Raw genomic sequence first — 12,641 nt, 5'->3', positions numbered from 1 at the left:
ATGATGTCCGCAAGAGTGGCAACGAGGGGGGGGGGGCTGGGGTCGGGAACAAGAAGATGACAAGTTGTTATTCTATTGTTATGTTCTGTCTCTTTATGGTGTTTTAAAGATTGTTCTTTCAAGTACATCTTAACACGTAGCATTTTATTTCCAAAGTGTAGTAAATCTTTGCTTTCTCACAGCAGGGTGTTCACATTACAAGGCTGCAATTTTTATATGCCCATCAACTGGGCTTTTGGTGGAAATGACGCACCACCAGCAGCATGATGTCCGTAAGAGTGGCAACGAATGGGGGGGGGGGGTGGCGGGAACAAGAAGATGACAAGTTGTTATTCTATTGGTATGTACTGTCTCTTTATGGTGTTTTAAAGATTGTTCTTTCAAGTACATCTTAGAACGTAGCATTTTATTTCCAAAGTGTAGTAAATCTTTGCTTTCTCACAGCAGGGTGTTCACATTACAAGGCTGCAATTTTAATATGCCCATCAACTCGGCTTTTGGTGGAAATGACGCACCACCAGCAGCATGATGGCCGCAAGAGTGGTAACGAGGAGGGGGGGGGGGTGGCGGGAACAAGAAGATGACAAGTTGTTATTCTATTGGTTTGTACTGTCTCTTTATGGTGTTTTAAAGATAGTACTTTCAAGTACATCTTAGAACGTAGCATTTTATTTCCAAAGAGTATTAAATCTTTGCTTTCTCACTGCAGGGTGTTCACATTACAAGGCTGCAATTTTTATATGCCCATCAACTCGGCTTTTGGTGGAAATGACGCACCACCAGCAGCATGATGTCCACAAGAGTGGCAATTAGGGGGGGGGCTGGGGTCGGGAACAAGAAGATGACAAGTTGTTATTCTATTGGTATGTACTGTCTCTTTATGGTGTTTTAAAGAATGTTCTTTCAAGTACATCTTAGAACGTAGCAGTTTATTTCCAAAGTGTAGTAAATCTTTGCTTTGTCACAGCAGGGTGTTCATATTACAAGGCTACAATTTTTATATGCCCATTAACTGGGCTTTTGGTGGAAATGACGCACCACCAGCAGCATGATGTCCGCAAGAGTGGTAACGAGGAGGGGGGGGGGAGGTGGCGGGAACAAGAAGATGACAAGTTGTTATTCTATTGGTATGTACTGTCTCTTTATGGTGTTTTAAAGATTGTACTTTCAAGTACATCTTAGAACGTAGCATTTTATTTCCAAAGTGTAGTAAATCTTTGCTTTCTCACAGCAGGGCATTCACATTACAAGGCTGCAATTTTTATATGCCCATCAACTGGGCTTTTGGTGGAAATGACGCACCACCAGCAGCATGATGTCCGCAAGAGTGGCAACGAGGAGGGGGGGGGGGGGGGGCGTGGCGGGAACAAGAAGATGACAAGTTGTTATTCTATTGGTATGTACTGTCTCTTTATGGTGATTTAAAGATTGTACTTTCAAGTACATTTTAGAACGTAGCATTTTATTTCCAAAGAGTATTAAATCTTTGCTTTCTCACAGCAGGGTGTTCCTATTACAAAGCTGCAATTTTTATATGCCCATCAACTCGGCTTTTGGTGGAAATGATGCACCAGCAGCAGCATGATGTCCGCAAGAGTGGCAACGAGGCGAGGGGCTGGGATCGGGAACAAGAAGATGACAAGTTGTTATTCTATTGGTATGTACTGTCTCTTTATGGTGTTTTAAAGATTGTTCTTTCAAGTACATCTTAGAATGTAGCATTTTATTTCCAAAGTGTAGTAAATCTTTGCTTTCTCACAGCAGGGTGTTCACATTACAAGGCTGCAATTTTTATATGCCCATCAACTGGCCTTTTGGTGGAAATGACGCACCACCAGCAGCATGATGTCCGCAAGAGTGGCAACGAGGAGGGGGGGGGGGGTGGCGGGAACAAGAAGATGACAAGTTGTTATTCTATTGGTATGTACTGTCTCTTTATGGTGTTTTAAAGATTGTACTTTCAAGTACATCTTAGAATGTAGCATTTTATTTCCAAAGTGTAGTAAATCTTTGCTTTCTCACAGCAGGGTGTTCACATTATAAGGCTGCAATTTTTATATGCCCATCAACTGGGCTTTTGGTGGAAATGACGCACACCAGGAGCATGATGCCCGCCAGAGTGGTAACGAGGAGGTGGGGGGGGGGGTGGCGGGAACAAGAAGATGACAAGTTGTTATTCTATTGGTTTGTACTGTCTCTTTATGGTGTTTTAAAGATTGTACTTTCAAGTACATCTTAGAACATAGCATTTTATTTCCAAAGAGTATTAAATCTTTGCTTTCTCACAGCAGGGTGTTCACATTACAAGGCTGCAATTTTTATATGCCCATCAACTGGGCTTTTGGTGGAAATGACGCACCACCAGCAGCATGATGTCCGCAAGAGTGGCAACGAGGGGGGGGGCTGGGGTCGGGAACAAGAAGATGACAAGTTGGTATTCTATTGTTATGTTCTGTCTCTTTATGGTGTTTTAAAGATTGTTCTTTCAAGTACATCTTAACACGTAGCATTTTATTTCCAAAGTGTAGTAAATCTTTGCTTTCTCACAGCAGGGTGTTCACATTACAAGGCTGCAATTTTAATATGCCCATCAACTCGGCTTTTGGTGGAAATGACGCACCACCAGCAGCATGATGTCCGCAAGAGTGGCAACGGTGGGGGGGGGCTGGGGTCGGGAACAAGAAGATGACAAGTTGTTATTCTATTGGTATGTACTGTCTCTTTATGGTGTTTTAAAGATTGTTCTTTCAAGTACATCTTAGAACGTAGCATTTTATTTCCAAAGTGTAGTAAATCTTTGCTCTCTCACAGCAGGGTGTTCACATTACAAGGCTGCAATTTTTATATGCCCATCAACTGTGCTTTTGGTGGAAATGACGCACCACCAGCAGCATGATGTCCGCAAGAGTGGCAACGAGGAGGGGGGGGGTGGCGGGAACAAGAAGATGACAAGTTGTTATTCTATTGGTATGTTTTGTCTCTTTATGGTGTTTTAAAGATTGTACTTTCAAGTACATCTTAGAACGTAGCATTTTATTTCCAAAGTGTAGTAAATCTTTGCTTTCTCACAGCAGCGTGTTCACATTACAAGGCTGCAATTTTTATATGCCCATCAACTGGCCTTTTGGTGGAAATGACGCACCACCAGCAGCATGATGGCCGCAAGAGTGGTAACGAGGAGGGGGGGGGGGTGGCGGGAACAAGAAGATGACAAGTTGTTATTCTATTGGTTTGTACTGTCTCTTTATGGTGTTTTAAAGATTGTACTTTCAAGTAAATCTTAGAACGTAGCATTTTATTTCCAAAGAGTATTAAATCTTTGCTTTCTCACAGCAGGGTGTTCACATTACAAGGCTGCAATTTTTATATGCCCATCAACTGGGCTTTTGGTGGAAATGACGCACCACCAGCAGCATGATGTCCGCAAGAGTGGCAACGAGGGGGGGGGGGGGCTGGGGTCGGGAACAAGAAGATGACAAGTTGTTATTCTATTGTTATGTTCTGTCTCTTTATGGTGTTTTAAAGATTGTTCTTTCAAGTACATCTTAACACGTAGCATTTTATTTCCAAAGTGTAGTAAATCTTTGCTTTCTCACAGCAGGGTGTTCACATTACAAGGCTGCAATTTATATATGCCCATCAACTCGGCTTTTGGTGGAAATGACGCACCACCAGCAGCATGATGTCCGCAAGAGTGGCAACGAGGAGGGGAGGGGGGGTGGTGGTAACAAGAAGATGACAAGTTGTTATTCTATTGGTATGTATTGTCTCTTTATGCTGTTTTAAAGATTGTACTTTCAAGTACATCTTAGAACGTAGCATTTTATTTCCAAAGTGTAGTAAATCTTTGCTTTCTCACAGCAGGGTGTTCACATTACAAGGCTGCAATTTTTATTTGCCCATCAACTGGGCTTTTGGTGGAAATGACACACCACCAGCAGCATGATGTCCTCGAGAGGGACAAGATTGGGTGTGGGGTGGGAACAAGAAGACGACAAGTTGCTATTCTATTGGTACGTAATGTCTCTTTATAGTGTTTTAAAGATTGTTCTTTCAAGTTCATCTAAGATGGTAGCAATGCATTTCCAAAGCGTAGTTAATGTTTGCCCGTCAACTGGGCTTTTGTTGGAAATGACACACCACCTGCAGCATCATGTCCTCGAGAGTGGCCAAGACAGGATGTGGGGTGGGATCAATAAGACGACAAGTTGCTATTCTATTGGTACGTAATGTCTCTTTATAGTGTTTTAAAGATTGTTCCTTCAAGTTCATCTTAGATGGTAGCATTTATTTTCCAAAGTGTAGTAAATCTTTGCTTTCTCACCGCAGGGTGTTCACATTACAAGGCTGCAATTTTTATTTGCTCATCAACTGGGCTTTTGGTGGAAATGACGCACCACCAGCAGCATGATGTCCACAAGATTGGCACTGATCGGGAGGTGGAGGGGAGAGTTGGAGGGCCAAGGAATGGGAGGACGAAAAGTTGTTATCCTATTGGTATGTAAAGCCGCTTTGTGGTGTCTTAAAGGTTATTCTTTCAAGTACATCTTAGAACGTAGCATTATATTTCCAAAGTGTTGTAAATCTTTGCTTTCTCACAGCAGGGTGTTCACATTACAAGGCTGCAATTTTTATATGCCCATCAACTGGGCTTTTGGTGGAAATGACGCACCACCAGCAGCATGATGTCCGCAAGAGTGGCAACGAGGGGGGGGGGGGGGCGGGAACAAGAAGATGACAAGTTGTTATTCTATTGGTATCTACTGTCTCTTTATGGTGTTATAAAGATTGTTCTTTCAAGTACATCTTAGAACGTAGCATTTTATTTCCAAAGAGTATTAAATCTTTGCTTTCTCACAGCAGGGTGTTCACATTACAAGGCTGCAATTTTTATATGCCCATCAACTCGGCTTTTGGTGGAAATGACGCACCACCAGCAGCATGATGTCCGCAAGAGTGACAACGAGTGGGGGGGGCTGGGGTCGGGAACAAGAAGATGACAAGTTGTTATTCTATTGGTATGTACTGTCTCTTTATGGTGTTTTAAAGATTGTTCTTTCAAGTACATCTTAGAACGTAGCATTTTATTTCCAAAGTGTAGTAAATCTTTGCTTTCTCACAGCAGGGTGTTCACATTACAAGGCTGCAATTTTTATATGCCCATCAACTGGGCTTTTGGTGGAAATGACGCACCACCAGCAGCATGATGTCCGCAAGAATGGAAACGAGGGGGGGAGGGGGGGGTGGCGGGAACAAGAAGATGACAAGTTGTTATTCTATTGGTATGTACTGTCTCTTTATGGTGTTTTAAAGATTGTTCTTTCAAGTACATCTTAGAACGTAGCATTTTATTTCCAAAGTGTAGTAAATCTTTGCTTTCTCACAGCAGGGTGTTCACATTACAAGGCTGCAATTTTTATATGCCCATCAACTGGGCTTTTGGTGGAAATGACGCACCACCAGCAGCATGATGTCCGCAAGAGTGGCAACGAGGGGGGGGGGGGTGGCGGGAACAAGAAGATGACAAGTTGTTATTCTATTGGTATGTACTGTCTCTTTATGGTGATTTTAGAGATTGTTCTTTCAAGTACATCTTAGAACGTAGCATTTTATTTCCAAAGTGTAGTAAATCTTTGCTTTCTCACAGCAGGGTGTTCACATTACAAGGCTGCAATTTATATATGCCCATCAACTCGGCTTTTGGTGGAAATGACGCACCACCAGCAGCATGATGTCCGCAAGAGTGGCAACGAGGAGGGGAGGGGGGGTGGTGGTAACAAGAAGATGACAAGTTGTTATTCTATTGGTATGTACTGTCTCTTTATGCTGTTTTAAAGATTGTACTTTCAAGTACATCTTAGAACGTAGCATTTTATTTCCAAAGTGTAGTAAATCTTTGCTTTCTCACAGCAGGGTGTTCACATTACAAGGCTGCAATTTTTATATGCCCATCAACTGGGCTTTTGGTGGAAATGACGCACCACCAGCAGCATGATGTCCGCAAGAGTGGCAACGAGGAGGGGGGGGGGGGTGGCGGGAACAAGAAGATGACAAGTTGTTATTCTATTGGTATGTACTGTCTCTTTATGGTGTTTTAAAGATAGTACTTTCAAGTACATCTTAGAACATAGCATTTTATTTCCAAAGAGTATTAAATCTTTGCTTTCTCACAGCAGGGTGTTCACATTACAAGGCTGCAATTTTTATATGCCCATCAACTCGGCTTTTGGTGGAAATGACGCACCACCAGCAGCATGATGTCCGCAAGAGTGGCAATGAGTGGGGGGGCTGGGGTCGGGAACAAGAAGATGACAAGTTGTTATTCTATTGGTATGTACTGTCTCTTTATGGTGTTTTAAAGAATGTTCTTTCAAGTACATCTTAGAGCGTAGCATTTTTATTCCAAAGTGTAGTAAATCTTTGCTTTCTCACAGCAGGGTGTTCTCATTACAAGGCTGCAATTTTTATATGCCCATCAACTGGGCTTTTGGTGGAAATGACACACCACCAGCAGCATGATGTCCGCAAGAGCGGCAACGAGGGGGGGGGGGGGCTGGGGTCGGGAACAAGAAGATGACAAGTTGTTATTCTATTGGTATGTACTGTCTCTTTATGGTGTTTTAAAGATTGTTCTTTCAAGTACATCTTAGAACGTAGCATTTTATTTCCAAAGTGTAGTAAATCTTTGCTTTCTCACAGCAGGGTGTTCACATTACAAGGCTGCAATTTTTATATGCCCATCAACTGGGCTTTTGGTGGAAATGACGCACCACCAGCAGCATGATGTCCGCAAGAGTGGCAACGAGGAGGGGGGGGGGGGGGTGGCGGGAACAAGAAGATGACAAGTTGTTATTCTATTGGTATGTACTGTCTCTTTATGGTGTTTTAAAGATAGTACTTTCAAGTACATCTTAGAACATAGCATTTTATTTCCAAAGAGTATTAAATCTTTGCTTTCTCACAGCAGGGTGTTCACATTACAAGGCTGCAATTTTTATATGCCCATCAACTGGCCTTTTGGTGGAAATGATGCACCACCAGCAGCATGATGTCCGCAAGAGTGGAAACGAGGAGGGGGGAAGGGTGGCGGGAACAAGAAGATGACAAGTTGTTATTCTATTGGTATGTACTGTCTCTTTATGGTGTTTTAAAGATTGTACTTTCAAGTACATCTTAGAACGTGGCATTTTATTTCCAAAGTGTAGTAAATCTTTGCTTTCTCGCAGCAGGGTGTTCACATTACAAGGCTGCAATTTTTATTTGCCCATCAACTGGGCTTTTGGTGGAAATGACGCACCACCAGCAGCATGATGTCCGCAAGAGTGGCAACGAGGAGGGGAGGGGGGGTGGCGGTAACAAGAAGATGACAAGTTGTTATTCTATTGGTATGTACTGTCTCTTTATGCTGTTTTAAAGATTGTACTTTCAAGTACATCTTAGAACGTAGCATTTTATTTCCAAAGTGTAGTAAATCTTTGCTTTCTCACAGCAGGGTGTTCACATTACAAGGCTGCAATTTTTATATGCCCATCAACTGGGCTTTTGGTGGAAATGACGCACCACCAGCAGCATGATGTCCGCAAGAGTGGCAACGAGGAGGGGGGGGGGGGGGGGTGGCGGGAACAAGAAGATGACAAGTTGTTATTCTATTGGTATGTACTGTCTCTTTATGGTGTTTTAAAGATAGTACTTTCAAGTACATCTTAGAACATAGCATTTTATTTCCAAAGAGTATTAAATCTTTGCTTTCTCACAGCAGGGTGTTCACATTACAAGGCTGCAATTTTTATATGCCCATCAACTGGGCTTTTGGTGGAAATGACGCACCACCAGCAGCATGATGTCCGCAAGAGTGGCAACGAGGGGGGGGGGGGTGGCGGGAACAAGAAGATGACAAGTTGTTATTCTATTGGTATGTACTGTCTCTTTATGGTGATTTTAGAGATTGTTCTTTCAAGTACATCTTAGAACGTAGCATTTTATTTCCAAAGTGTAGTAAATCTTTGCTTTCTCACAGCAGGGTGTTCACATTACAAGGCTGCAATTTTTATATGCCCATCAACTGGCCTTTTGGTGGAAATGACGCACCACCAGCAGCATGATGTCCGCAAGAGTGGCAACGAGGAGGGGAGGGGGGGTGGCGGTAACAAGAAGATGACAAGTTGTTATTCTATTGGTATGTACTGTCTCTTTATGCTGTTTTAAAGATTGTACTTTCAAGTACATCTTAGAACGTAGCATTTTATTTCCAAAGTGTAGTAAATCTTTGCTTTCTCACAGCAGGGTGTTCACATTACAAGGCTGCAATTTTTATATGCCCATCAACTGGGCTTTTGGTGGAAATGACGCACCACCAGCAGCATGATGTCCGCAAGAGTGGCAACGAGGAGGGGGGGGGGTGGCGGGAACAAGAAGATGACAAGTTGTTATTCGATTGGTATGTACTGTCTCTTTATGGTGTTTTAAAGATAGTACTTTCAAGTACATCTTAGAACATAGCATTTTATTTCCAAAGAGTATTAAATCTTTGCTTTCTCACAGCAGGGTGTTCACATTACAAGGCTGCAATTTTTATATGCCCATCAACTCGGCTTTTGGTGGAAATGACGCACCACCAGCAGCATGATGTCCGCAAGAGTGGCAACGAGGAGGGGGGGGGGGGGTGGCGGGAACAAGAAGATGACAAGTTGTTATTCTATTGGTATGTACTGTCTCTTTATGGTGTTTTAAAGATTGTTCTTTCAAATACATCTTAGAACGTAGCATTTTATTTCCAAAGTGTAGTAAATCTTTGCTTTCTCACAGCAGGGTGTTCACATTACAAGGCTGCAATTTTTATATGCCCATCAACTGGCCTTTTGGTGGAAATGACGCACCACCAGCAGCATGATGTCCGCAAGAGTGGCAACGAGGAGGGGAGGGGGGGTGGCGGTAACAAGAAGATGACAAGTTGTTATTCTATTGGTATGTACTGTCTCTTTATGCTGTTTTAAAGATTGTACTTTCAAGTACATCTTAGAACGTAGCATTTTATTTCCAAAGTGTAGTAAATCTTTGCTTTCTCACAGCAGGGTGTTCACATTACAAGGCTGCAATTTTTATATGCCCATCAACTGGGCTTTTGGTGGAAATGACGCACCACCAGCAGCATGATGTCCGCAAGAGTGGCAACGAGGAGGGGGGGGGGGGTGGGGTGGCGGGAACAAGAAGATGACAAGTTGTTATTCTATTGGTATGTACTGTCTCTTTATGGTGTTTTAAAGATAGTACTTTCAAGTACATCTTAGAACATAGCATTTTATTTCCAAAGAGTAGTAAATCTTTGCTTTCTCACAGCAGGGTGTTCACATTACAAGGCTGCAATTTTTATATGCCCATCAACTCGGCTTTTGGTGGAAATGACGCACCACCAGCAGCATGATGTCCGCAAGAGTGACAACGAGTGGGGGGGGCTGGGGTCGGGAACAAGAAGATGACAAGTTGTTATTCTATTGGTATGTACTGTCTCTTTATGGTGTTTTAAAGAATGTTCTTTCAAGTACATCTTAGAACATAGCATTTTATTTCCAAAGAGTAGTAAATCTTTGCTTTCTCACAGCAGGGTGTTCACATTACAAGGCTGCAATTTTTATATGCCCATCAACTGGGCTTTTGGTGGAAATGACGCACCACCAGCAGCATGATGTCCGCAAGAGTGGCAACGAGGAGGGGGGGGGGGGTGGGGTGGCGGGAACAAGAAGATGACAAGTTGTTATTCTATTGGTATGTACTGTCTCTTTATGGTGTTTTAAAGATAGTACTTTCAAGTACATCTTAGAACATAGCATTTTATTTCCAAAGAGTAGTAAATCTTTGCTTTCTCACAGCAGGGTGTTCACATTACAAGGCTGCAATTTTTATATGCCCATCAACTGGGCTTTTGGTGGAAATGACGCACCACCAGCAGCATGATGTCCGCAAGAGTGGCAACGAGGAGGGGGGGGGGGGTGGGGTGGCGGGAACAAGAAGATGACAAGTTGTTATTCTATTGGTATGTACTGTCTCTTTATGGTGTTTTAAAGATAGTACTTTCAAGTACATCTTAGAACATAGCATTTTATTTCCAAAGAGTAGTAAATCTTTGCTTTCTCACAGCAGGGTGTTCACATTACAAGGCTGCAATTTTTATATGCCCATCAACTCGGCTTTTGGTGGAAATGACGCACCACCAGCAGCATGATGTCCGCAAGAATGGCAACGAGGGGGGGAGGGGGGGGTGGCGGGAACAAGAAGATGACAAGTTGTTATTCTATTGGTATGTACTGTCTCTTTATGCTGTTTTAAAGATTGTACTTTCAAGTACATCTTAGAACGTAGCATTTTATTTCCAAAGTGTAGTAAATCTTTGCTTTCTCACAGCAGGGTGTTCACATTACAAGGCTGCAATTTTTATATGCCCATCAACTGGGCTTTTGGTGGAAATGACGCACCACCAGCAGCATGATGTCCGCAAGAGTGGCAACGAGGAGGGGGGGGGGGTGGCGGGAACAAGAAGATGACAAGTTGTTATTCGATTGGTATGTACTGTCTCTTTATGGTGTTTTAAAGATAGTACTTTCAAGTACATCTTAGAACATAGCATTTTATTTCCAAAGAGTATTAAATCTTTGCTTTCTCACAGCAGGGTGTTCACATTACAAGGCTGCAATTTTTATATGCCCATCAACTCGGCTTTTGGTGGAAATGACGCACCACCAGCAGCATGATGTCCGCAAGAGTGGCAACGAGGAGGGGGGGGGGGGTGGCGGGAACAAGAAGATGACAAGTTGTTATTCTATTGGTATGTACTGTCTCTTTATGGTGTTTTAAAGATTGTTCTTTCAAATACATCTTAGAACGTAGCATTTTATTTCCAAAGTGTAGTAAATCTTTGCTTTCTCACAGCAGGGTGTTCACATTACAAGGCTGCAATTTTTATATGCCCATCAACTGGCCTTTTGGTGGAAATGACGCACCACCAGCAGCATGATGTCCGCAAGAGTGGCAACGAGGAGGGGAGGGGGGGTGGCGGTAACAAGAAGATGACAAGTTGTTATTCTATTGGTATGTACTGTCTCTTTATGCTGTTTTAAAGATTGTACTTTCAAGTACATCTTAGAACGTAGCATTTTATTTCCAAAGTGTAGTAAATCTTTGCTTTCTCACAGCAGGGTGTTCACATTACAAGGCTGCAATTTTTATATGCCCATCAACTGGGCTTTTGGTGGAAATGACGCACCACCAGCAGCATGATGTCCGCAAGAGTGGCAACGAGGAGGGGGGGGGGGGTGGGGTGGCGGGAACAAGAAGATGACAAGTTGTTATTCTATTGGTATGTACTGTCTCTTTATGGTGTTTTAAAGATAGTACTTTCAAGTACATCTTAGAACATAGCATTTTATTTCCAAAGAGTAGTAAATCTTTGCTTTCTCACAGCAGGGTGTTCACATTACAAGGCTGCAATTTTTATATGCCCATCAACTGGGCTTTTGGTGGAAATGACGCACCACCAGCAGCATGATGTCCGCAAGAGTGGCAACGAGGAGGGGGGGGGGGGGTGGGGTGGCGGGAACAAGAAGATGACAAGTTGTTATTCTATTGGTATGTACTGTCTCTTTATGGTGTTTTAAAGATAGTACTTTCAAGTACATCTTAGAACATAGCATTTTATTTCCAAAGAGTAGTAAATCTTTGCTTTCTCACAGCAGGGTGTTCACATTACAAGGCTGCAATTTTTATATGCCCATCAACTCGGCTTTTGGTGGAAATGACGCACCACCAGCAGCATGATGTCCGCAAGAATGGCAACGAGGGGGGGGGGGGGGGGGGTGGCGGGAACAAGAAGATGACAAGTTGTTATTCTATTGGTATGTACTGTCTCTTTATGGTGATTTTAGAGATTGTTCTTTCAAGTACATCTTAGAACGTAGCATTTTATTTCCAAAGTGTAGTAAATCTTTGCTTTCTCACAGCAGGGTGTTCACATTACAAGGCTGCAATTTTTATATGCCCATCAACTGGGCTTTTGGTGGAAATGACGCACCACCAGCAGCATGATGTCCGCAAGAGTGGCAACGAGGAGGGGGGGGGGGGGGTGGGGTGGCGGGAACAAGAAGATGACAAGTTGTTATTCTATTGGTATGTACTGTCTCTTTATGGTGTTTTAAAGATAGTACTTTCAAGTACATCTTAGAACATAGCATTTTATTTCCAAAGAGTAGTAAATCTTTGCTTTCTCACAGCAGGGTGTTCACATTACAAGGCTGCAATTTTTATATGCCCATCAACTGGGCTTTTGGTGGAAATGACGCACCACCAGCAGCATGATGTCCGCAAGAGTGGCAACGAGGAGGGGGGGGGGGGTGGGGTGGCGGGAACAAGAAGATGACAAGTTGTTATTCTATTGGTATGTACTGTCTCTTTATGGTGTTTTAAAGATAGTACTTTCAAGTACATCTTAGAACATAGCATTTTATTTCCAAAGAGTAGTAAATCTTTGCTTTCTCACAGCAGGGTGTTCACATTACAAGGCTGCAATTTTTATATGCCCATCAACTGGCCTTTTGGTGGAAATGACGCACCACCAGCAGCATGATGTCCGCAAGAGTGGCAACGAGGAGGGG

This window comes from Schistocerca cancellata, unplaced genomic scaffold, assembly GCF_023864275.1.
Source record: "Schistocerca cancellata isolate TAMUIC-IGC-003103 unplaced genomic scaffold, iqSchCanc2.1 HiC_scaffold_1139, whole genome shotgun sequence".
Taxonomy (NCBI): Eukaryota; Metazoa; Arthropoda; class Insecta; order Orthoptera; family Acrididae; genus Schistocerca; species Schistocerca cancellata.
The sequence above is the reverse complement of the archived record's forward strand: the minus strand, read 5'-3'. Positions refer to the sequence as shown.